This window comes from Canis aureus, chromosome 5, assembly GCF_053574225.1.
Source record: "Canis aureus isolate CA01 chromosome 5, VMU_Caureus_v.1.0, whole genome shotgun sequence".
In the NCBI taxonomy this organism is placed as follows: domain Eukaryota; kingdom Metazoa; phylum Chordata; class Mammalia; order Carnivora; family Canidae; genus Canis; species Canis aureus.
Genome location: NC_135615.1, coordinates 75,755,025 through 75,782,406, shown reverse-complemented (window position 1 = coordinate 75,782,406; position 27,382 = coordinate 75,755,025). Strand labels below are relative to the sequence as shown.

Sequence of the window (27,382 nt, the reverse complement as noted above, 5' to 3'; positions counted from 1 at the left end):
TTGCTTGCAGATATTGCCCCTATCGGTTTTCTGTTTTCTTTCATATATATATATATTTTTTTTCATTTTAGCAAAGGAGAGAGAAGTTATGAACATCTGGCTCCTGCCTCCCGCAAAACTTCAAAATCCTTGAGATCACAGTCGCTTTCGCAGGCTTATTCAGAGCCGGGCTCCGAATTGGAAAGTTAATAGGAATCAAGAGCAGTTTTTTTGTTTTTCTCCCCCCCGCCCCCCCCTCCGCTCGCCCCGAGTTTTTATTTTAAAGAAGGGAAGATACTGAAGGGTGTGTTTTGAGAGATGCGAGAGGAGACCTGATCAGACCAGTGTTCTGGATTTTCTTAAAAAAAAAAAAAAAAGATTTTCTTTCAGTTTTTAGGTGTTAGAAACATTTTGGTATGGGGAACTGGAAAAGCAGACAGGTATTGAACCCCCAGAATGTCTTAGAAAATTCTGTTTGTTTGGTTGGCAGATACAGTGCTGTGAAGTGCAGAGGATGTAGGAAGGAACCTGAAATGAGAGCAAGTGTGACGGGTGGAAGGCAAAGGGGTGGGTCACAGGTCAGTGTTCAAAGAATTTTACTGAGCTAGGAATAGGAAGGAATTTTTTTAAAAAAAGATTTTATTTTTTTATATTCATGAGAAACACAGAGAGGCAGAGACAGATAGGCAGAGGGAAAAGCAGGCTGCCTATGAGGAGCCTGGTGTGGGACTCAATCCCAGGACCATGGGATCATGACTTAAGCCAAAGGCAGACCCTCAACCACTGAGCCACCTAGGTGCCCCAAGAAGGAATTTCCATAAACTCTAAAGCACTGTATCAACTAAATTCTAAAAAAACACCCCATGATACTAATGGTGAAACTTTAGAAGTAGCATTAAATTTAGAACCAGATAGGGATACTATCAGTAATCGTTTCTTTTCAGCCTTGTACTGGAGGTCCTAGCCAATACAACAAGATAAGAAAAAGAAATGAGTGTATGAATGAGAAGGGAAGAGACCAAGTGCTTAATGCTTTGTTTTCTATTAATTTAACCCTTCAATTAGGAGAGGGACATGGTGCATTGTTTCTCAGACTTGAGTGATTTCATACTGCTGCCCAGTTTTCCATTTTGTGTTGGATATATATTATTTACTAAATATATCTTGCAGTGATATCTTAAACTGATTAGTGATTAAATTTCTCCTATGCATAACTATTAAAATATTATAAATATTTTATAATATTTATAAATATATAAAATATAAATATTATAACTATTAAAATAAGAAACGTTGTGATCCACCTACAAGTATTCTGCTTACCACTAATTGTTAGCCTTTTTCAACAGGGCTTGGTGGCAGAGACGTAGGGTTCAAGTCACAGTTCTGTACTCACTGGGCAAGTTGTTTTCCCTTTCTGAGACTTATTTTCTTCATTTGTGAAATAAGAGGCAAAATGTTTACGGCTGCCCTGTGATTCTGCATGGGTAAGACATTGATTACTGATATAAACCAGGATAGTTGTTTCAAAGGATAAAAGGGCCAGGTAAATTGTGGTAAAAACTCTTTTTGTTGTTGTTGTTCAAGAGTATTCTTGATTTCTTCTCGAAACCTGTATATGGGAAATGCAAATGGGGGAAGACATCCTGGTAAATATAGTTATTTTGAAAGCAGTAAGGGGGCAGAGGCTATGGTTGTCCAGCATGGTATGTTAACTGTTAATTATTCTGCCAAGAGGTATCGAGTTTGTAGCCAAAAACTATGATCTACACGTAAAGCATATGAGTGAAAAGGATGTTGAGCTTCCCTGTTTAGGTAGCTTTAAATTTAAGAAAAATAGGATGGGACCTTCCTGATTGGACTCACAGCTACATTGCTTTCCTGATGAGTGTTGTTTGTGGAGTTCTTTGCCCCTGAGGCCAGTGGTTCCCCATCACCTGGATAAGAGCAGTTCTCCATTTGTGCTTCTGGTTTACCCCAACACCCAGAGGGTAGGATATTCTCCCAGTAATAAAAGAAACTTAAAAGGCAGTCATCTTCAACAGTGGGAATGTCTTCTTCCCCCACCAAGAGGGGCCTGGCAGGTGTGTATATATTTTGATATACCAGCTCTAGTTGGGAACTACTAACTGATAGGGTGAAGTTCGGATCCTTTAGCAAGGGTATAAGGTCCCTTATAAATGAAATGTAATTAAAATTTCTAGTCTAGTTTGTCCACTTACTAGTTGTGTGTCCCAGGACACACTACTTAAACCTTTTGGTGTCTCATCTGTACAGTTAGGATTTTTTTTTAATTTTTTTATTTTTATTTATGATAGTCCCACAGAGAGAGAGAGAGAGGCAGAGACATAGGCAGAGGGAGAAGCAGGCTCCATGCACCGGGAGCCCGACGTGGGATTCGATCCCGGGTCTCCAGGATTGTGCCCTGGGCCAAAGGCAGGCGCCAAACTGCTGCGCCACCCAGGGATCCATACAGTTAGGATATTAATGGACCAAGCTCCTAGGAATAAATTAGTTGATATATGGAGCATGTAACAAGCTTAAAACAGTTTCTGATTCACAGGAAATAGATGCTAAGTGTCTGTCATTTTGTATGTGCATATTTATGTGCACTTCCTCCCTTCTAAATAAACAGTAAATTCCTTGAAGGTAAAGTTGTATATTGTTCTAAGTGCCTGGAAAATAAGAGGATACCCAATGTTTGAAATGAGATTGTTTCCTTTCTTCTTAGCATGTTGCTGTTTATATATGTGTCTGATATGCTTTGGAATTGGGAACTACTTACTTAGATCCTTGTAGTCTGAGTCTCAAACCTTGATCCTTTGCTTCTAAAACCTCATGTGGTTTTATCTACCTACTTTTCCTCCCTCCAGTTTGTAGTACTTCTAGTCTTTTCATATACCTGCCATATATTCCACCAGTATTTCTTCTTGGCCGTGTTCAGAATTTGGGAACCAAGATTTCTGTATTAAGTAAAAATATTAATTATTGTACCACATAATGAGAGAAATTAGAAAGAGACTGGATTTTTGTTTCCTTCTTTGGCTTGCATAAGCTCAACTCTTGTTGGCACTGCTGCCTCCCCAGGCCCACTAGGAGCTTTGGTATGATGTGATGATGGTATTTCTGATCTCAACATAGAACGGGCCCCTTTGTCGAGTTTAGTTTTATGGACTGGAATTTATTTATTTAAAGATTGATTTATTAGAGAGAGCACGTGTGTGCATGTATGCCTGCATAAGCAGGGGCAGAAGGAGAGAGAAACAGGCTGCCTGCTGAGTGCAGAGCTCAGACATGGGGCTTAATCCCATGACCCTGAGATCACCACCTCAGCCAAAAACCAAGAGATGGGATGCTCACCTGACTGAGCCACCAAGGTGCCCCGTATGGGCTGGAATTTAAATTTATTGGTGCTTGGTGCACAATTTTGAACTGGGACAATCAATTTTGGCAGTGGTCACTAAACTGCTGGGATTGGGGTGTGGTTGTAAAAAATTAATCTGGTGCAGGGTGGCATAACACACAAGAATAACTATTTCTTTTGGGATATTTGGCAGGATTTCCAGGGTGCACAGACCCTGGAGCCAGACTGCTTGTCTTGAATCTCACTTCTGGTAGTGTGTCAGGCAAGTTTCTTAAGTTCTCAGTGCCTCAATTTCCTGACCTCTAATATCAGGATAATAATAATAATAATAACAACACTTTTATAGGGTTGCTGAAGGGATTAACTGCTAATCTGTATGTATTAATTAGGGTAGTCTGAGCTGCTTTAATAAATAATTCACCCCAAACAATAATTCAAACAAGATGGAAGTTTATTTCCTTTCTTACTTAGCAGTCGAGGGAGAATGTTTTAGATGGTGGGGTGGCGTTCTTCCTTAGACTCATTTAGGGACCAAAGCTATTAACAGCTTGTTTTGCCATCAACCCCCAGAGCATTGAACTCCATGAAGCTGTCAAAGCTGGTGGCTGGGAAGTCCTGGTTATAGCCAGTGGGAGGTGGAGAATATGTAGATGGCGCGTGTCTCTTAAGGGCCCTAGCCCAGAAGTCCTGCTTGTCATTTCCTTTCTTATTCTGCTGGGGAGAACTTGATCACGTGCCTCCATCTAAGTGCAAGGAATGCTGGGAAATGTGATCTAGCCATACCATACTATGAAAAGCATTAGCAATAGACTGATTTTTGTTGTTGATGACAATAGTCTTTTTTTTTTGTGATTTATTTATTTATTTATTTATTTATTTATTTATTTAGTGAAAGTGTGCTTAAATGTGGGCTTCATTAATGGGATTCAAAGGATTCTGTAAATCCTTGAAATTACATGAAAAATTCTATGTGAGTCCCCCCCCCTCCACACCCCCCCCCCCCCCGGGGATTCTTGACACAAGGTTTAAGAACCATTGTTTTAAAAAAGTAGATGGTGGAGTTCTGATTGTCAGGCATAATTCATAAAAGCAAGGTGTGTAAAAGAAGGATTTGGACTAGACCATCATTAAGATCACCACTATCTGATTATATGTGACTTATAGCATTTATTGGAATGAATTAAGTGCTTAATGCAGAATTAGGTACTATGGAAGATATAAGAAATTATTAAACATTCCCCATCTTTAGTTTTATAAATTTTATTGGAAAGAAAACAGCACAAAATGGTGCATGCTTAAGGAATCAAGTATAATTCATATTAAGTTAAGAGATAGGGGAAAGATGGAAGTAGATTTGGACTTGACCTTAAAAAAGTGGGTGGACTAGGTGGATCAGGAAATAGCCAAGAATGTTAGTTTTGACATTATTTGTAAACTCATTATTCAAGAAATAATAGATAGATTGATACTTTTGAAAGAAGGAGGAGTACCGGGGTGGCTCAGTGGTTGAGCATCTGCCTTTGGCTCAGGTTGTGATCCTGAGGTCCTGAGATCAAGTCCCACATCAGGCTCCCTGCAGGGAGCTGTTTATGTCTCTGCCTTGCTCTGTGTCTCTCATGAATAAATAAAATCTTAGAAAAGAAAAGAAAAGAGAGAAAGAGCGAGCAAAGGAGCCAGGAATGATTCAGATTTATAGTGCCAAGGAGACAAGTTATTTAAAAGTTGGAGATGAGACTTCTAAAACCTAACTTAGCTTTTTGCTCATACTTAAAATTTTCCCAGCCTCGTTTGTTCTGTTGACACTCCCTATGATTTTTTTTGGATTGCTGTCTCTTCAACGGTTTCTCAGTGGCATTTGGGAGGGTGCAGTTGTACCACACAGCTGGGCAAACCCTCAACTCTTGCCAGTATAAAGTGAGTTCTGTATATTTTGTATCAGGGGCAGTCTTCAGTCTCCTTTTTTAACACAAATAGGGAGTGATGCTGAGGACTTTGTTCTTATAATTGAACAAAAATGAATTCAACATTAAGACAGTGTTACCTTGGATCTAATGGGTTTGCCATTCCTTTGAGGTTTCCAGAGGGGAAAATTCAGGAGATAAAAATGAATGTAAACTGTGAAGTTAATGGGAACTCTATTCTTTTCACATGTCTCACCTATTCCTCAAGACCTAACAGTGCTACTCTTTGCAAAGGCCAAGGTCATGATTTTGGTTAACTATAAAGTTATATAAAGAATGGACCCCAAATGGGGAAGAGACAAGATGCTGCTGAGGTAGGGGGCTGAACCAATGAGAAGCCTAATACAGTGTGAATAATGATAGGAAAGAGTCTGTGGGGAGGACCTGCCTGTTCCTGAAAATTATGTTTAGTTTGAAAGGATGCTTACAGAGATGTCAAGAAGCCAGTAAAAGATGATGAGCAAGACTTTCCCACTTCCTGTTTCATTAGTGCTATGGATCCTCAGTGTCAGGTGTCTCCTGGTTAGAGAATTAGTGAGTCCATAAAAGGGAAATGTGTTAGACAGGATGGGAAGTGTGATTAAGCATTAATTAAGATTTCAATCAAGTAGGGTATGTTAAGATGAGTTTACTCATTTTAGAGACTCTTGTGGAGAATGGAAAGAGTGTTTCTAAAGGAAAATAACATCAAGATCATGATTACAAACCTTCCAAGTATGAATGAACAAGGATCTAAATTTAATTCAGGGCATCAGTTGGTGAATTCTCTTGAACTTTTAATCCTGTGGTCTTTTTTTGTGACTTGGCTTTTGTCCCTCAGTGCTTAGTACTGAGTATTGGTATAAGGAATATCAATTAGCCTTGTTTGGTTTCTGTTTTTTTTCCCCTTTTATTTAACACCAGGAGGCTGTATTAGTTTAAATTTATGAAAGTAACAACTTAACATAGGTAAGTAAGACCATGTGAAAGTTATACTGAAGATAGACTAGGAGTATCTTACATTTTAATGGTTTATGTTTTTGAAGAAGTAACAATATTAGAACCAGGGCTAGATATTGACCTGAGTTCATGCATTTATTTTGTTTCATAGATTTTTGTTTTGCCTTTTTTTTTTTTTTTTTCCAAAAGAGGCTTGTTTTGTTTTTTGTTTGTTTTTAAGAGGGAGGGAAAAGGAGAGGGGTAGGGACAGAGGGAGATGAGAGAGAGACTCTTAAGCAGGCTGGGCTCAATCTTACAACTCTAGGATTATGACCTGAGCTGAAATGAAGACTCAGACATTTAACCAACTGAGCCACCCAGGCACCCTTAAAGGTTTCGCTTTTTAACATAATCTCTGCATCCAGTGTGGGGCTCAAACCCACAACCCTGAGTTCAAGAGTAACATTTTCCACTGACTGAGCCAGCCAGCATACCCCCACCCTTATTTGTTGTTGTTGCTTTTCTTAGGCTTAAATACAGTGTGGCTCTAAGTAAGCAGTATAACAGATTTCTTCACCCTCACCTTTTTCTTTCTGTGACAAAATTATTACAACTTTATATGTGCAATAACTCATTCTTATGAAAAGGATTTCGTTTTCATTACAGTAGGGTTATAAACATATCAATCGTCTGTGATAATTTAAGTATTGGATTTTACCACCACACCACATAGCTATTTATTTGTATGTATGAGAGAAGAAAGAAAGAATCTGAGCAAACATTGGAGAACAGAAAAGCAACCAGTTGGGTGAAAGCTGAAGTCATGAAGAACTTTCAAGGATGTGTGAGTTCTGTGCTAGTTTTCCTCTGCTAACAAACATTTCCTTTGTTTTGGAGATGGAGACCAACAGAGTGGTAGGTGACTAGAGGGAAAGTCATTAAAAACTGAATACAAACTGAAGTCAACCGTCACTCTACTAAGGAAGCTGGCAGAGTGGTAGCCATGACAATGGGCAGACTAATAGGCAGATTGGGAGAAAAAGAAGGTATTTGGACTTAAGAAATGAAATTTTGGCCTTGAACATACAAATATTCAAGATGGATTTGAAAATTTTTCTAAGAAATAACTTAGGAAGAGTGTGCAGTTTTATATTCCTTGATGTTCTCATTTACAGTATATTTTAGTTAACACAGAGATCCAGAGTTTTAGCTTAAAAATATTGAGGGCTTGTTGATTCTTCACTAAACTCTGTAAAAACTGTTGCTAGCCATCAGTAACACAAGCTTTATTTGTTTTGCCGTTATCCACAGGACCTTTGGTTACAAATATACTGTTTTTTTTTTAACCACTTAGCATAAGTAGTATCTAATTTTTGTCTGCTTTCTTTTAAATAATGGCTCCCAATTTGGAAAGTAATGTTGTTTCTTTTCTGCTTCCTAGTATATTCATTTTATATGTAATGGGCTCTTTATAAGTGTTTTTTCCTCCAGTTGTACAAGCCACATGCATTTATTGTAGACAACCTAGAAAACACAGAAAAGTACACATAAAATTACTCATTACCCCTTCTTTGGAAATGGCTGCTATTGCTATTTTGTTATATGTCATAGTCTTTTTTTTTTTTGTCATAGTCTTTTCCATAAACTTGCATGAATTATTGATGAGACTGTAATATTTTAATGTTCTTCATAACAGCAAAACACGTGAATGAAAAATGAAGCCCAGTCTAGTATGTAAATGTATTGAGTTGTGAGTTGGTTTAAAGGAAATATACTTTATTTCATTTTTTTTTAAAGAAACTCCGATTGTATCTGATTTTATCTTCCTAATGGTGCTAAAAGAGCATTTGCCATGTTTGATCTTTGCTGGAAGAAAGGAAGCTTTTTTGTTGTTGGGAAATTTGCTAATACCTAGAATGCTCAGAATAGATATTGAATAAATATTGATTTGAAGGTGGGCTGTTCCTTTATATTCTTTAGGAGAAATTCGTTCTGAAAATCCAAAATATTTTTTAGTATTAATTTTCCCCTTGAATCTTGTAATAAGTGCCCATTTTATAGTTAGAGGATATAAGACACAATCTTTGTCTAGAAATGACCCAACACAGTATAGGGATATTAGCAGAAGCATATGTTAATTGAATACATTCCATGCGGTAAGTGCTGGAGAGGGACGACTGGGTGACTCAGCGGTTGAGCATATACCTTTGGCTCAGGACGTGATCTTGGGATCCAGGATCCAGTCCCACATGGGGCTCCTTGCAGGAAGCCTGCATCTCCCTCACCTGTGTCTCTGCTTCTCTCTCTCTCTCTCTCTGTCTCTCATGAATAAATAAATAAGATCTTAAAAAAAAAAGTGCTAGAGAGATAAAAGAAATAAGAGAGCAGGTCTCTGGTCTTCAAGGAGCTCACTGTATAGCCTAATGGACAGTCAGCAGATGACTAAATGAGTCATGGTTGATAGCTTTTTCCCATATAGTATAGTGACTTTTTGTCTTGTACTTTTAAAAATCCAGTTGACGGGTACCTGGGTGGCTCAGCCGGCTCAGTGTCTGGCTCTTGATTTCTGCTCAAGTTATGATCTCAGGGTGGTGAAATCAAGCCCTGTGTTGGTTTCTGTGCTGGGTGTGGAGCCTGCCTAAGATTCTCTCCTTCTCCCTCTTTCCCCCACCTCTTAAAAAAAAATTCCATTTGAATTAAGACCTTAAGAAATGATTTATGTGACAACCTAAATGAACTAAATGGCTTAGAGATGAGTGAAATATTTGTGTTGTATGCTGACAGATGAAGGGTAGTTAGTATTATGGAATCTGCTAAGTATGGTGTAGTATCAGTTGTTCAAAGAAACTTGTATCTTTTCCCTCAATCATTTAGTTATATGTTAATATTCTGTAATTTTAATCTAAAATAAAACTGATACTTCTTGTCTGGACTGTTAAGTGGATCCTACTTTCTCTAGTTGTTTACTGAATTAGATACAACTCCTTGATCTGGCAGTCAGAGTCTTTCAGATCATGACCCAGCTATGTTTCCAGTCTTATCTCTCACAGCAGCTGCAAATTTACCTCATGTCCTAGCTAGACTTAACCTGAACGTGCCCTGTACTTCTCTGCCTTCATGTAAGATTTTTGCTGGTGTTTCCTTCATTTGAAATATCTTTGACTTCTCTGACCCCTCCCCCACCTCCAATTTCTGCCTGTCAGAATAATAATCATTCTTTTTTTCATTCAGTCATTGAACAAATATTGAGGTAGTGTTGTGGTGGCTTGGCTACATCAAGGAACATCATGGAGTTCATATTCAGGTGGGGGAGGCAAAGAATAAATGTATGTCTACCAGTGGTAAGTGCTATGAGGGAAACTGAAATAGGGTAAGGAGCATGGAGAATGGTAGAGGTTGCTAATTTTTTTTTTTTTTTTTAAGATTTTAGTTATTTAAAAAAAATTTTTTTTTATTTATTCATGAGACACACACACACACAGAGAGAGAGAGAGAGAGAGAGAGGCAGAGACATAGGCAGAGGGAGAAGCAGGCTCCATGCAGGGAGCCGGACGTGGGACTTGATCCTGGGTCTCCAGGATCACGCCCTGGGCTGAAGGCAGTGCTAAACCGCAGAGCCACCTGGGCTGCACCAAAGGTTTTAGTTATTTATTCATGAGAGACACAGAGAGAGGCAGAGACATAGGCAGAGAGAGAAGCAGACTCCCCGTGGTGAGCCTGATGCAGGACTTGATTCCAGAACCCTGGGATCACGACTTGAGCCAAAGGCAGATGCTCAACCACTGAACCACCCAGGTGTCCCAGGGGTGCTAGTTTTGATATAATAAGATGTTTGGATAGCTCTGCAGAGAATAACATATAGGGAGGCATGGTCAGAAGTAGGGAGACCAATTAGGTGTCTGTTTAGTCGTTCAGGCAAGAGATAGTGGCTTGGGCTCAGGAGAGAAGAAGTCTGATTTTGGGTGTATTTTTAAGATGGAGATAACAGGATTTCCTGATGTGGAATATGAGAGGAAGAGGAGTCAAAGATGATTCTGAGATTTTCATTCTGAAGAAATTATAGAATGATGAAGTTGCTTTAATTGAGAAGGGGAAGGCTGTGCAGAGCTAGTTCTGACCGAGAGGAGATCAGGATTTTAGTTTTTGACATGTTGCATTTGAGTATGTTAAGACCTCATGTAATCTGTAGTCTAGTGAGACAGGCACATATTAAATATACACATAAAGACAGTATATAATTACATTAAGGACAAGGATAGGGCATCTTGAGAAGGAGTGACAGGAAATCCATATAAATGGAAGCTGAGTGGGGCATTCTCTGAGAAATGACATGTAGGATGGATAGTGATTAGGAGAAGAATGAGGAAAAGAGGATTCCAGGCTAGAGGAATTGACATATGGAAAGGCTGGAAATATTCAACAAATTCTTCTTATTTTAAATATTTTATTTATTTATTCATGAGAGACCGAGAAAGAGAGGCAGAGACATAGGCAGAGGGAGAAGCAGGCTCCTTGTGGGGAGCCTGATGTGGGACTTGATCCCAGGACCCTGGGATCATGATCTGAGCCAAAGGCAGATGCTCAACCACTGAGCAACTAAGGCACCCTCAATATTTTTGTTAGAGAATACAACTGGAATAGAACAAAACTGAGGTGCAGAGTGAAGTATAGATGGGTCACATCATGGAGGTCTTTGTAGGTCATGTGAATTTTATCCCTAGGAAAAAGGAACAGTTCTCAAAATGGTGTAAGCAAGGGAGTGCAGTGGTTTGATGTGCATTTTAAGATGAGTAATGTGGCTACTCTGAAAAAGGAATTGAAAAGGAGAGAGAGGTAAGGGTGGAAATAAGGCAAACTATACGGAGCCCATTGTAGTTGAGAAAGAGATGATGGTGGCTTGGATTAGGGTGGTGATGGGGAGAAGAGAATGGATTTGAAATAAATGTCGAAGGTGGAGTCTAGGAACATATTGAAAGAGTTGTGAGTTTCAATCAGAATCACTGGTTGGTAGCAGTGCCTTTTATTGAGATGTAGGAGGAGCAGACAATATTCAGGTTTTCACTTGAGTTTGATGACTGAGATGTCAAGTGGAGACATTTAGTAGAAAGTTGGATAAAGAAGATCTGAAGTTCAGAAGTCGAGATGGGGTGGAGAAGTTTGGGCCTTGATACATATATGTGATATTTATGTGGAATTGAAAGCGTCTGAGATCATGCAGTGGGTGAATGAGGGGTAGTGGGGAGAATGCCCAGGACCAAGTTCTAAGGAACTCTCAACACTTAAAAGGTTTGCACATTAGAGGAGAAGCTGGAGGAGAGGAGGGAGGAGGACTGTAAGAGTGAAGTGCCAACAAAGCCAGGAGAGGCTTTTAAGGAGGGAGTGGCCCTATGTATCAAGTAAGATGAATGTCTATTTGATTTATCAGCTTGGAAGTCATTGGTAGCACTGTAGCAGCTTTGGTGAGGTCCTGGTAGGGAGGCCAGAATGGAGGAGGGAGGTGGGAGAGGGAGTAGAAGCAAGAGGAGAGGCAATGTGTAAAGCCTGCACTAACAAAAAAACTTGGTGTAAAAGGGACAGGTTCGTAGCCAGAAGGAGATACATTTTAAGGGGAGGCATTTTTAAGAATTATGAGCTGAAAAAGGTATACCATCAGGTTAGAGGGGAAAATCTTTCCCAAGGGAGTCATCATAATTCACTGAGGTGCCTTTTCCACTTCGAGGAAAGTCTGTTTTGTGTGTATTTAGAATAGATGTACTTATTACCATTGATTGATTTTTCTTTTGCATTCCCCAGATGCATGAGATAGAGCGAATACACGGAAGAGTAATTTATTCTTAGTTGAAACAACATAAACATTTATGGGGCGCTTTCTATGTGCCAGGTACTGTGTCAACTGTATTACTTGTATTAACTCAGTAAAATGTTTGCTGAAGGAATATACAGAAGCTTTTTCCCCCTTGCACAAGGTTGATTTCCAGGGCAGGCAGGTGGGAAAAGAAGAGATAAAATGTATCCTTGGGGAAAAGCAAACGCTTATTAAATTCACGGAAACCTTTGTACAAGAAGCCAGAGAAATAGAATCTGATGCAAATCGCTGGGCTCAGTTCATATTTAGTGCTTGTTATTTTACGTGGAAATGAAGATTTACTTTTTTTTTTTCTTGCACAATAGAAAAGAGCAAAGGGAAAGTTCACGATTGTGTCCTGTCCCTGAATGTGTGACTTGACAGCCAGTGAGATGAGAGTTGCAGTCACTGTCTTGATGACTCAGCAGGGGTTCCTGTGCTAGATCATGGTGCTGCCTTGGTATTGCTTGTCAAGGCTCTTTCTATGCTTGGTAAGATTTGAGATCCCAAAGTCAAAGCCAGGGAATGATTGTTGAAGTATCATTCGTGTTCCCTTTGTAGGCACTAAGTAGTCTATTTCAGAGTTGAAGATGGTTATGATTAATATTTCAAGTAGGCAATTGAGTTGTCATTTGGAAGACCGGATCATTGTGTTACACTGTTGTCATACTGTAGTGGTTGAGAGTGTGGTCTTTGGAGCCATAGAGACTATTTCAATCTGGTACTACCTCTTGCTAGCTGCCTTAAGGTCACCACTAGGGTAATGGGTATCTACTTCTTGGGCTTTTGTAAAGATTAAAAGAGTGCAAAACAAAACAAAAAACAACTTAAAATCTGGCATATAGTAAGCATTGTTTGCTTATTATTCCATGGGCTTCTGGAATGCTGAGTTAAGACTGTGTTGGCTCATGGCTAGTTTGTGTGTTCAATACATTGTGGTTTCAATCTCCAGGATGTTACTAAGAATCCTCTACCAGGCTGCCACTGCAAACAAATGGATAGGGAATTTACCATTCTTTATCAGAAGAGCATATTTAGTGTTAAAAAGACACATCCAAGATTAGACTCGAATTTATTCCTGAATTAAGTGAACCGTGATTCTTTTGACACTTTCAAGATAACTAAAGGACATTCAGATTGGACTCTGCCATCTTAGACTCTGCCTCAGCAGCTCTTTCTGAGCTAGTAGCTAAAGCTTAAGAGTCTATTATTAGTAAGAGTGGTTTTCTTCTTTCTTGCTTTCTTTTTTTTTTTTTTTTTTTTTGTGAGCGCATAAAAGAATAATCTGTGGCTTATAGGATCTAGTGGTTCTGTGGAAGTACTTTTGAATTACGGATTTGGCAATAATAGCTCCTTGAGCTACTACTATATTTCACTATTCCTTGATTTTTGTGTTATTCGCTTATAAAGTTGAGCTGGTCATATATTAACTGACATTTATCTAATGCTTTCCTTACAGGAAATACAGGCATATTCAGGAGAGTTTAGGTTCTTTCTACGAAATTGAGTTAGTGTAGATTGACAGGTTTTATGCTTAGTAATTTTTAAGGGGTAAGTGCAGAGAGAGTTGAAGTCTAATTCTTAATTTATTTTTAGACCCTAAGATTGTTCTTGTTTTGGGTCTTTTTGTTTTGTTTTTTAAATATTTTTTAAAAAAGATTTTTAATTATTCATGAGAGACACGGAGAGAGGCAGAGACAGGCAGAAAGAGAAGCAGGCTCCATGGAGGGAGCCCGATGTGGAACTCGATCCTGGGACTCCAGGATCATGTCCTGGGCCGAAGGTGAATGCTCAACCGCTGAGCCACCCAGGCATCCCATTTTTTAAAGACTTTATTTATTTATTCATGAGAGACACACAGAGAAGGAGGCAGAGACATAGAGGGAGAAGCAGGCTCCCTGTGGGGAGAGCCCTATGCAGGACTCCATCCCAGGAATCCTGGGATCATGACCTGAGTCAAAGGCAGATGCTCAACCACTAAGCCACCCAGGCGCCCTGTTTTTCGTTTTTTGTTTTTTGGTTTAATTTTCACTTTATACCACAATGGGATGATGATAAAACTTCATGGCTAAATTGATAGGTGATGTAAGGATAGTAAACTGATTTTATAGTACTCCCATTTTATGATAATGTCTTAAGCTTCTGGAAACTACTTAATTTATTCCTATATAAGATAGAAAACACTGGTACATGAAAATGACGAGTGTTTTTTTTTTTTTTCTTTTAAAGTCAGAATAAAAGTTATAAGAGATGGCATTGTGAGTTTACTCTCTCTGCTCCAGGCACAGTGTGCCAAGCCCTCTATTTACATGTTAGGTAATTTAATCCTCCTATAAGCTCAGAAATAAGGTACTATGGATACTATTTTACACGTGAGGCTTAGAGAGGTCATTGCTTGTGTGTGGTGAGGGGGCTGGTAAGTAAGCAGAACTGGGATTTGTATCAAGGTCTTTGTTATTCAGTGCCTGACTTTTAACCACTAAGAGCTTTTTTATTGTTTATATTCTTTTTCTCTATTTGAAACTTGAATGTTTACCTAACATAGTTTTGTTTTCACTCTTTGCTGTCTGTATTCAGTCACCCTGAAAAAATAAAAAATAAAAAATGCTGAGAATGTTTAAGGGTATTCCTAAAACATACTAACAGTCAGGCAGTCCAGATGGTTTGTTAAATGAGTTTGGTTGCTTTCAGTTTTCTTTGATTTGAAAGGAAACTGTAAAATTTCCACTGCCTCACCTCTGTGCATTTTGGGGGCCTGGTTAATTAGTATTTTGTAAAGTTCTTTAAAGGGTTTATTTATAAACTTGTTAAGGAACTTGACTGGAACATCACATATTTGATTTTAGGATTGTTTTACATTTTAGAAGTGTCAGAGTAGTCCAAGTTTAACAGAAATCACATACCAAATTGTTAATATTTTTCTTGGTGTTCTTTTTTTTTTTTTTTAACCTCTCGCTTTAGAGAGCCTACACTAATCTTTGCATCGTTGATAGGAAAAAAAAAGCAAGGAAGTTTCTTTTTGTGGAGAGAGGAAATGGCTGTTAGTTCAGGACTTTATCCATATTAGGTATAAACTAAATATAGAAGTGTAATCCAGGAGTGAAGTCACATCCATAAAGTTTCTTAAGCAGAGCTAATGAGATCAGCCAGTGCTTTTGGATCTGGGGGGTATTTTTGTTTGTTTCATTTCATTTTGGGGTTTTTTGTTTTGTTTTGTTTTTAACTTTTGGCTCACTTAAAAGGCTACCAAACTGTTTAGTCCTATGATCTGTCTTCCTTTGTCCTTTGGAGAAAAACCAAACCATTTGCAAGGAATCTTTCTTTAAAACAAACATACGCGCAAAAATTCTGCTTTCTGTATAAATAGTTGCTTATGCCCTTTTTGAGGGAGGTTGTATGATTTCTTTAGTTTGTTGACCCTGTTGTCACTTTCCTGTCTCCAGTTCTTCTCTCTTTATCTTTAGTTGGTTTTATCCTTAAGTTTTTTTCACATGCATTTTTATTGGGAGACTAGACTCTTGTTGTCTTTTGTAAGATTAGTATTTTCTTGGTTTATTCAGTTTTTAACCATTAAGTCAGATCTCAGTGTGGTCAAGTGGTAATAAGAATCTTTGGATTGGTTGGTCATAGATATTGTAGAAGAGAACGAAGGAATAAATTTGTTTCTGGCCAAAGCACACATTGTTCTCAAATAAGGACTCTTAAAAGGCCCCCAAAACATTCTTACTGACAATAACTGTTTTCAGCTTCTGTGCTCCTTCTCAGAGCTCTTTGCGAGCATGTCAGAGCTTTCAGGCACTTAGGAACGTGCTAGGTTTGTGAAGAGAAGAACGACATACCTTTATGGCATATTTTATCCTAAATATTTTGGAGTACACCAAACTTTGTAAAAAAGTTTAACTTAGAATGTAATTTCAAGGGTTTTAGTTCATGAAAACAAATGTCCTCCAAGGTGTTAGCTCCTTCTCTGACCTTGCTGCTCCCTCAGCAGAGTGAATCCTGTGCACTCTGGAGCACTATGTGCACTTGCCTACTCTCTGCCACACTCACCTGAATCATTTCTCATCATATCTTTGTTTCAGGCCAGAGTGTGAATTCCAGGAGATCAGGGATCAGGGGCTATTTTTATCATCTTTTATATTTTCCACCCAACACAATCTCATTGTATAGAAGAAAAAAGCTCATTAGTTCAGTAAGTGTCTATTGGAATTTTGGGGCAAATTGGTATGTGTATTCTGGGGACAGATGCACGTAAGAGTTTTAAGCCTGTTTTTGGTGTTGGCTCTGTATTGCCTCATAGTAAAATACCAGAGATAAAAATAGTGTTTAATTATTGAACTTGAGACCTGTAATTTTGGTTTTATGTCTAGTGCTCCCTAGATAGCCATTGATCTAAACTTAATAATAGATGGGTTTAGAGGTCTAGAATCTTCAAATTACAGAACTGGAAGACCAGGTTCAAATTGTTGTTCTCATCTGTGAAGTGGGTGTGTTTCTTAAAACTAATGTCCAATCTAGTCCGGATTTATTGTATGTACCAAAGTAGCTTTAGTCTTGGGTATCCAGGTCCAGACAGAAAATTGAGACTTGTAATTTCAGTCAGATCTAGACAATTACAGTCTCATAATTAGATGCAGTTTATTAGAAAACAAATATAAATGGAAGTAATAAAAATTCTCTTGATAATGAGGGCAATTTGTCAGGAAAATGAAGAATATTTCAAGAGTGAATTCTTTAATGAGAAATATGTTTATTTTTAAAGATTTATTTATTTGAGAGAGCAAGAGAGAGAGCATGAGTGGGTGAGGGGCAGAGTGGGAGAGAGAAGCAGACTCCCCTCCCGGAGCCCAAGACAGACTCAATCCCAGGACTCTAGGATCATGACCTGAGCCGAGGGCAGATGTTTAACTGACTTAGCCACTCAGGTGCCCCTAGAGTATGTTTTATTTTTCCAAATTATCTGCCTGAAAGATAAAGGGAAGATTTTATTTGTTGTGTTTAAACAAGACAGATACAGAACTATTTATTCTAGGTTAGAACTTGCCTTTATCATATTTAAGGCACCTGTGCATTGAAATGGCAAAAATATTTCAGTAATAAATATGCTATCTTGTACTTTCAGATGTTTGAAATTTATTATAGGCCAGCTAAGAAGATAGACCAGAGGGATGTCTGGGTGGTTTAGTCAGGTAAGCATCTGCCTTCGGCTCAAGTGATGATCTCAGCGTCCTGGGATCAAGCCTCACATTGGACTGCCTGTTCAGTGGAGAGTCTGCTTCTCCCTCTCATTTTACTGTTCTTCCTGCTTGTGTTCTCTTTCTCTGTCAATTTTTAAAAAATATTTTATTATTTATTCGTGACGGACACACAGAGAGAGGCAGAGGGAGAACCAGGCTCCTCGTAGGGAGCCTGATGTGGGACTTGATCCCAGAACCCCGGGATCCCAGGACCCCTTTGACATAAGCCAAAGGCAGACGCTTAACCACTGAGCTACCCAGGCATCCCTGTGTGTCAGATTAATAAATAAAATCTTAAAAAAAAAAAAGACAAGCATTCTAAATGTTAACTTTTGATAGCTAAAGTACATTGTGGAGTATATTATTTAAAAAATATTTTGTAATATATTTGAATGAAAAATTTTTTTTAAATTTATTTTTTATTTTATTTTATTTATTTATGATAGGCACACAGTGAGAGAGAGAGAGAGAGAGGCAGAGACATAGGCAGAGGGAGAGGCAGGCTCCATGCACCGGGAGCCTGACGTGGGATTCGATCCTGGGTCTCCAGGATCGCGCCCTGGGCCAAAGGCAGGTGCTAAACCGCTGCGCCACCCAGAGATCCCTTGAATGAAAAATTTAAACATAGATAATCCAGAATAAGATACCAGAGAAAGATTCATTCTTTTGTGTGTTTATTGACTGCTAATATTTTATGTTAAAATTAGCATTTTTGATTGCAATTTTTCATTATTATTAATCCACTGTTCTTAGTTATTTACAGGTCCAAAATTTAGCTATTAAACAGAACTGTAATGTGTGTCTTTATAGCCAGTTTTCTGTGCGTAATCATATCATGTAATTCTGTTTTTAAAGTTGCTCACGTATCTTGTTTATCCTCTGAATTCTTTATTTTTATTTTGCTTACTTAAAGTGTAATCTCTTAAAAAAGAACTTCCTGGATAATTTAGATTTTTTATAAAAGGGGAAATTGGATTTTTGACTCTACTGCTGAACTCTTAGTGGAATTTCTAGGTCTGGGAACTTGTTGATAAAGAGAAATACCTTTCATCCACTAAATCAGGTAGCTGCCATAAACACAGATGGGGGAGGAAATTTTCTTTCACTCCCAGGTCTCTTTCTGAATCTAGTTTATACTACAACATGTATATTTTTTAACTGCCCTTAGGAAAACCGGCTGCTGTTTTGACTTCCATAAGAATTTCACCCCCTGCCATCCCAGCAGGTTTGTCTTCGACTGATGAAGGAAGATTCTGGAAGTTAGTGAATTTATCTTTGGTTAGAAGATGTAAAAGAGTGAGTCTTAGACAATGAAAAAATTGGAGATACGTTTTTTTCGTATGTGACCAAAGTGTAAATAACAGTAAAGGGCACATACTTTTTTTAGTAATGTAATTAAGATTTATTTATTTAGATTGATTTGTTTACTTTTTGATTTGTTTACTTTTTAAAAAGATTTTATTTATTTGAGAGAGAGAGAGAGAAAGGGTGTGAAATGGGGGGAGGAGGGAAAAGGAAAGGGAGAAGGAGAGAAGCAGACTCCCTGCTCAGTGATGGCTAGTGGAAGTCAAGAACTTGAGATCATGACCTGAGCCAGAACCAAGAGTCAGAGGCTTAACGAACTGAGCCACCCAGGCACTCCTAATCATGCGTTAATTTGGGCATATATTATTAGTTTTCTATATTCCAGACATTCACTCATTTAAATTCCAGATATTCAAATTCTACATATTTTTATTTAGCATTTAAAAAATGTTGCTCCATGTTTTCTGCCATCTATTATTTCTGATGGAAATTCAGCTGTCATTCCTATCATTTTTCCTTTGTATGCAGTGTGTTGTGGGTTTTTTTCCCCAGCTATTTTAAATTCTTTCTTCATTTCTTCTTCTTTTTTTTTTTTTGGTTTGTTGCTCTTTAGCTTTTAATCATGTATCTGGGTGTGACTTTATATTAATCCTACTTGATGTTCATGAAACTTCTTGAATCTGTAAATTTGTCTTTATTTGGGAAGTTTGGTCATTATTTCTTGTAAATTTTTAATTAATTAATTAATTAATTAATTAATTTATATTTATGATAGTCACACACACACACAGAGAGAGAGAGAGAGGCCGAGACACAGGCAGAGGGAGAAGCAGGCTCCATGCACTGGGAGCCCGACGTGGGATTCGATCCCGGGTCTCCAGGATCGTGCCCTGGGCCAAAGGCAGGCGCCAAACCGCTGCGCCACCCAGGGATCCCCTATTTCTTGTAAATTTTTATGCTTCATTCTTTCTCTTCCTCTCCTTCTGAGACTTTAACTAAAATATAAACCTTTCAATATTTTCCCATGGGTCTTCGAAACCCTGTTGATTTTTTTCACATTAAAAAAAATTCTTCTGATTAATTTTTTGGCTTTGTCTTCACATTCATAGACCCTTCATTCTTTTCTCTATTCTACTGTTAAGCTAAGCCCAAATAATGATTTTTAAAAATTTTCAGATAGTGTGTTTTTAGTTCTCAAATTTCTATTTTCAGTCTTTCTCTGCTGGCATTTTTTTATCTTTCTTTATCATGAGCCTGTATTTCTTTCTTTCTAAAACCTTTTTTTTAAGGTGAGGGGCAGCAGGAGAGGAAAAGAAAAAAAAATTTTTTTAAAGGATTTTTATTTGAGAGAGAGAGCAAGCATGAACTGTGGGGGAGGGGCAGAGGAAGAAGCAGACTTCCTACTCAGCAGGGAGTCTGATGCAGGGCTCAATCCCAGGACCCTGGGATCATAACCTGAGCTGAAGGCAGATGCTTAACCAACTAAGCCACCTGGGCATCTTGAGCATATATTTCTTTTCTGTTCTTGAGCATTGTTATATTAACTACTTGAAAATCCTTGCCTGCAAATTACAGTGTTTGGGTCAGTTTAGGGTGTGTTTCCTTGATTATTTTTTCTCTTGAGAGTGGGTTGCATCTTCCTGTTTCTTCCTGTGGGGGATAATTTTGAATTGGATTCTGGATATTGTGAATGACAAATTGTAGAAATTTTGGATTTTGTTCCTCTGAAGAGTATCGATTTTGCCTTTTTTTTTTTTTTTTAAGGTAATTAAGTCAGCTTAATTTTTTCAGAACTCAAACTGCAAAACTCTTTCCCCTGTGGTGGGTGACAACTCAGATTTCAGTGTAGTTCTTTTAGCTGTCCTGCTTGGAATCTGTACTGTGCATGTATATGTCAGGGACTAGCTAGATATTTGGGCAAAGTTTTATGCAGATTTTAGGGCTGCTGTTCTCTGGCTCTCTTTTTTATGGTCTTCTACCTTATTTTCTGTGGTGATGGTTGTTCTGAACACAGTTCTTCTATCCAGCAGAACTGTGAATTTACCATTGGGGTTTTAGCTGCTCTGCATGGCCCAAGATTAAAAGATAAAAATAGGGGAAACGTGTCCCTTCTTCCAAATGTGTCCCTTCTTCAAAATGTTATTAAAAGATAAAAATAGGGGAAACTTGTCCCTTCTTCCAAATGTCAGTTCCCCTCCAGCATCTTCCTACTTTTGTTTACTCTCTGGTGCTGTCAAGTGATTGCTTTGGTCTAGAAGTTATCATTGTTATGGGGGCAGAAGGTTGATCTATGGGAACTTCTGGCCATACCAAAAGCCTCAAATTGTTTGTTTATTTATTTAAATATTTTATTTATTTATTTATTTGAGAGGGAAAGAGATTGAGAGGGAGTGAGAGTATAAGAGCAGGGGGAGGGAGAAGCTGACTCCTTGCTGAGCAGGGAGCCTGGGGTCAAGACCTGAGCCAAGGGCAGATGCTTAACCAACTGAGCCACCCAGATGCTCCTGTTTATTTATTTATTTACTTAAAGGGTTTTAAAGTAAGTTCTACACCCAGCATGGGGCTTGAACTCACAACCCCAAGATCAAGAGTCATGTGTTCAACTGAGCCAGCCAAATGACCCTCAAATTATTTTTTTAAGGTTAACTTTATAATTATAGAATGTTTTTATTTATTTTATTTTTATTTTATTTTTTTGTAGAATGTTTTTAGATTTATAGGAAAAATGCAAAGATAGTACAGAGAGTTCTCAAACTGATTTTATTTTTTAATTTTTAAAAAAATTCAATTTGCCAACATAGTATATCGTTAGTTTCATTTAAAAAAATTTAATCAAACTGATTTTAAATGAAGTTTTCTTTTTAATATTTTATTTATTTATTTGAGAGAGACAGAGCATGCATGTGAATGCACAAGCGGGAGTTGGGGGTAGAGAGAGAGGGACAAGCAGGCTCCCTGCTGAATGTGGAGTCTGATGAGGAGCTCAGTCCCAGTACCCTGAGATCATGACCTGAGTGGAAGTCAGACACTTAACCAACTCAGCCACCTAAGTGCTCCTAAATGAACACATTTCTAAAATATATCAATGCTTCCTTGACTTCTTAGAATGCTGAATTTAAGTGCCCATTAATGTTCCGATGAATTCAGTAATGCCACAATGGCCTGGGGAACTGTTGAGGTATGGAAGACTAGTTTTGCCTTTCTGTTAAGTGGCCTCAGCTATTAGGCTTTTTGAATCTAGATTTCTTTTGTGTGTGTGCATGCATGGATGCATGTGTGTGTTTGTGTGTGTTTTCTCTTTCTTCCTTTGCCAGCTTAGCTCTGTTGATGCAGCCCATTTCCTTAACTTTTTTGTTGTAGTTTGGTAAGCCAGATAAACTTGTTAAAATTTGTTTGGAATAAGAATAAATAATTTCTGAGAACTTGAATGTTGAGTTGATGAGACTAGGTACATGACCTTTAGTACATGGTCTTGGTGTTAACTGGTGTTGGTTGTACAGAGGCTTGTTCTCCAGGCGTGTGCTGACCAATATGAGCCACTAGGCATATGTGACTGTTGGGTGCTCGAAATGTGTTTAGTTTGAATTGAGATGTACTATAAAATCTATACCAGATTTCAAAGATTTAGTGCAAAGAATATTATTGTTATATCAATTATGTGTTGAAATTATATTTTAGATATGTAGAATTAAATATTTAAATTAATTTCACCTGTTTCTTTTTTTTTACCTTTTTAAAAAATATGGCTACTAGAAAATTTGAAATAAAAGTTGTAGATTATATTATATTGATTGTAGTTTAGGTAATTTCATTTACTTGGTAGTAATGTCCATATGAATGGGATGGTGGTTGTACTGTAAAATCATGAGATTAAGCAGCTAAGATTCCAGCATCTCTCTTTAACCTTGGTTTGGTGTAGGAAATTGTAAAAGTGCTTAATAGCATGAACCTCAGACAGCAAACTTCAGTTCTGCTACTACTTAGTTACTTGAGTTACTTTCCTCTGAAATATGAAGAAAGCAGTATCTCACTTCATATGGTTATTGTATTAACATATATAAAACATTTTCATAATAGTGCATATCAAGTGAGATACAAACTACTGAATTAAACAGTAGCTGTTAACTTGTTTCTAGGCTACTTTGGTGACATTTTCATTTGTTATATTTGATTCCTATACAGGGAGTAGAATCAAGGTTGATCCAGATAGGAAAAAGGATTCTGCTTTTGGTTACCTTTTTTTTTTTCTTTTTTGTCATTCAGTATTTTAAATTATATATGGTATGTAATTTGCTCTGAAGAGGTAATAGACTTTATTCCTTCTATCTTAGGATTTTGGTGGGTGAATGTAAATTAAACATTTCAACAGAAATTGTTTTTGTTATAGTTCTGCTGTGCTGAAGTGGAAAGTCTGGTCATTGTATACCTGACACTTTGTTTTAATAAACGATTCTAGCTGAGGCATTTCAGATTTGATTTGAGTATAGATTAGAGCCTTTGTTTTCATTTTCAGTATGTGCTTCAAATATGTAACAGAACAAAAAGTACTCAATAGAATCTTTTTCAATTGTCATTCATTCCCTACTTTATTTAGGCTAGTCATTTTGAGTGATTACTTTGAATTCAGCATTTTTTCAAGCAAAATGAAGCATTCTAAATAAGTTCTGTCATCTTTAAGCAGTTTAGTATCTTGGCAGTGGTTAGGGACAGGAATAAGATTGTCATGTGTAAACATTTTGAACATTTTCTTTTATAATTTTCTTAAATCCTTCCCTCACAAAAGAAGGAAAAACAAAATAGTACAGAGAGGTATAAAGTTAATACAACTGTCTCCACCTCCCCTAAAGTGTGTCATGTGATCATCAATGTCAATTTTGGTTTGTGGCCTTTCACACTTAAGAAATATTTTTAAACCAAGATGATGTATGGTTATTTCTTGAAAGGATTTCTCTATTTTTCCAGCAAAGTATAGGCACACCCCCACCCTTATCTTGAGGCTTTCCTCTACACAGTTGCTCAAACCAGTAAACTTGGAGTTATTTGATTACTTTCTTTCCTTTACTTCCCACGTATAAATCATCACAAGTCTTTAGGATTGTACCCTCAGTTCAATTTAATCCATGCATTTCTTTCTAACTCCATTGCCTTGAATCTAAGCCACATTCCAAGTCTCCTAGTGTACATTCTTCACCAGCTTTATGTCCCCAGCCTGTTCTCCATATGGTAGCAAGTATTATTTATTGTCTTAAAATGGAAGTTGGATTTTTGCCCTAATATGCCCCTACCCTTCAGTGGTATTCCATTACCCCATTCTCTAGCATTTCCCCCAAGCTCCATGAAGTCAGGAAATTGTTCTCTACTTAGCACATACTTTGTTACTGAGCACTTACCAGATGCTAGGCAGTGTTTTAAGAATTGTCATATTAACTCCTTTAATCTCCTAACTATGAAGTAGGTAATCCTCATTTTATGTATAAGGAAACAGAGTCCCCATGAGGTTAAGTACCCGGTATCACATAGTAGGTTAAGTAGAATATCAAACCAGACACTCTGCTTCCAGAGTCCTTGTTAACCATTGTATTAAATGATCTCTTTTTGCACAGTAGGCACTTGGTGAACATTTCAAATAAGCAAATAAATATTCTCTCTGTAAACAGAAAATTCAAACTCCTGAATATGGTCTAGAAGATCTTTCATGATCTAGCCCCTGCCAACACCACTCTCCTACTTCCACTGGGTCTTGCACGGCTAGCTCCTTCTCATTCTGTAGGCCTAGGAGATCTTTTCTGATCATCTTATTTAAAGTAGGTGCTCCTTATCCTTACTCTTAGTACTCTGTTTCCCTTTTGGCACTTATTGCAGTATACAGTTTTTAACTTGATACATTGTTTATTTCACAGAAATCTAAATTTCAGGAGGCCTCAGGTCTTATCTGACTCACTCACAGTTGTTTACTCAGTGTCCCCTCCCAGGGCTTGGGAGATAATGTGTCCTCAGTAAGGGTGTGTTGCATGTCCAATAAACACACCTGGGGCCTGGACAAGAAGGTGTTCTTTCTGTGAGCTGTCCTGAGAATGAGGAAAAAAGCCTATAGTTTGAACATAAATGACAAATGCTACCCAGCACTCTGAAATTCCAGAGCAAAGTTTAAATTACAGCCTATAGAATATAGAATTAATTGTAAACAAACCAGAGCCCTGGAATGGCTACTATATCTCCTTTAGCTTATATTGAGAACTTTTTCTTTCCTTACCATATAATGTTTTTGTTCTTCCTGCTGCTCATAATTGGAGATAAATGGTGAGAATGTTTGGAATACTTAAGGTTGTGAAAAACAGAAAACTCTACCTCAAATTGCTTTAACCACTAAGGAAACATATAATGAAAGAAGTATATAGTAGGAGGACGGCCCCATGTGTAGTATGTCAAGGTCTGGCTCCCTTCTTTGTGATTTTCTTGGCTCTATTGTTTTTTGGTGGTGTTTGCAGTCTCTGGCTTCTGTCAGGTTGGCCACAGCAGCCACAGGTTTCACATTCAAGGGTTTCCTCTTCTGGTGTCTTGGTCTTAAGAGCAGGAAAGTTTTCTCAGGAGACTCTTGTCAACTAGAATTGGATCTAATCCCCAGGTCTTGCCACTAATCACTGGCAAGAGGAATGGACCTATCATGACTGGCTTAGAATTAGTCAGGATTTACTTCTAATTTGGGGGATTGGGTCCATCATCTTGGGGGAAGGATGAACAGATGCCTGATCAAAAATTGAAATTCTGTCAGCAATAAAAAGTGGGAGAGTGGGTGTTGGGCAGGAAATTCTTGGAGTTTGTGGCTTCTGTGGTTTGTTAGCTCTATCCCAAGTTCACCTGGAAAACTAAATTTTTGAGAAGCTTTAATAAGAAAGATTTAACTTAGTGTTTCCCCCCCCATACTGATAACCTGAAGCACATTCTTTGTAACTTAGAGGCTTTTGTTTTTAGCAATCAGTAGAAAGCTAATAAATAATAAGGCATCTGCAGTAGATGAGGTCCTATGGGAAGACAAAAAAAAAAAAAAAGTGTACACCATCTCAGTGAAGTTATAGTTTAGCCTAGGAGATACATTAAAGGGATATGAATAGTAAAGTAATAATACATAGTGACAATTTAAGAGATCACAGGGCAACTCAATATTAATTGTTAAATAAGGGGCACAGGCTTGCTATTCCTTGAAATTTGTAAGAGATGCAGAAGCTTGAGCCCCACCTCAGAGCTACTAAATCAGAAGCTGCATCTTAACAGGATCTTCTGATGATTTCTGTTGACATCTGAGTCTGAGAAGCCAGAGTAGAAGTTGAGAGGACATGTAACTAATTTGGGCTAGAGTGATCTAGAAAGGTTTCTAAGAGATAAGGTTTGCGTTTCATGTAAAGGACAGGTATGGCAGTGGAAGATACTGTGATTTTGAGTCACAAAAGTGTCCAGGTTCATGTGGCCTTGTACCAGACAAATGGGAAGGGATAAAGGAATCGTGGTATAGCGTCCTCAAGAACATGGATTGGGAAGGCATATAGGGAAAGGAGAATAGAGAACTTTTGCACAGACTTCAGTTTTAAAGACTATTGTACATATTTACAGGCTTCTTTTTATTTTATTTTATTTTATTTTATTTTATTTTATTTTATTTTATTTTAATTTTTATTTATTTATGATAGTCACAGAGAGAGAGAGAGAGAGAGAGGCAGAGACACAGGCAGAGGGAGAAGCAGGCTCCATGCACCGGGAGCCCGACGTGGGATTCGATCCCGGGTCTCCAGGATCACGCCCTGGGCCAAAGGCAGGCGCCAAACCGCTGAGCCACCCAGGGATCCCCTTCTTTTTATTTTAAATTAACTTATTAGCTCTCTTAGGTAATTAAATCATAATTTGGTCATTTACTAACGGAAATAGAACTAGCCTGAGAAACTATTGGAAAATGAATTCTGTTTCCCATTTGACAGGTTAAATTATCCATAGTTGTGAGTGGAAGAAGCTTTAAAAAGAGAACTGTATCACAAAATCATGACATTTAGCTAAAACTGGGCTAAATTCTGTATTTCAGCGATTTCCTCCAAGAACCTTCAAGTATCTTTGAGTCTTGATGACTTTAGTAATAACTATAAATTTTAGAAGGTTATTTTATATGGTTAAGCATGATAAACTTTGTTTATACTTTTAGTTGCCTCATTTTTTTATATTTGAAAGTAAAATACAACAAAAACATATTTTTCGATAGTTTTGAATGATTCCTCAATTTGGTGATTTAGTCTGAAGCAAGAGAACATCAAGTCTCCTGTTTAAAAGCTGAATTCACAACTCAAGGGAGTAGCCATGGCAAGCCCATAAAACTGAAACTCACAAAATCATGATTTACTGGGGGATGTTTATGACACTTTTGATAAAATGTTAAAGTATGGTTTCAAATTGTTGGGAAGCATTTTTTTTTTTTTAAGATTTTATTTCTAAAGAATCTCTACACCCTTTGTTGGGCTCTCACAACCCCGAGATTAGGAGTCACATGCTTCACTGACTGAGCCATCCAGGAGTCCCATTGCAGAATGTATTTTGAGTTACACTGTATCCTGTAATGATTTTCATTTTTAGTGTGTTTTCACATTCTTAAATTCCTGAGATTCAACTTTGTAGACCAAGATAGGAACCATGTCTTTTCTTACTCATCACTAGATCTCCAGTATTTAGTGTAGGTCCTCACATGGTTGATGCGTGATTAAGAAATAAACATTTTTAATTTAAAAAGATTGAT

At 37.8% G+C, this 27,382-nt stretch overlaps 1 protein-coding gene across 1 annotated transcript in view; it reads left to right on the top strand.

Moving 5' to 3' along the window:
* CLIC4 (chloride intracellular channel 4) overlaps positions 1-27,382 on the top strand; it is a 70,443-nt gene that overhangs the window by 1,080 nt on the left and 41,981 nt on the right. The gene's annotated exons all lie outside the window — the stretch shown is intronic.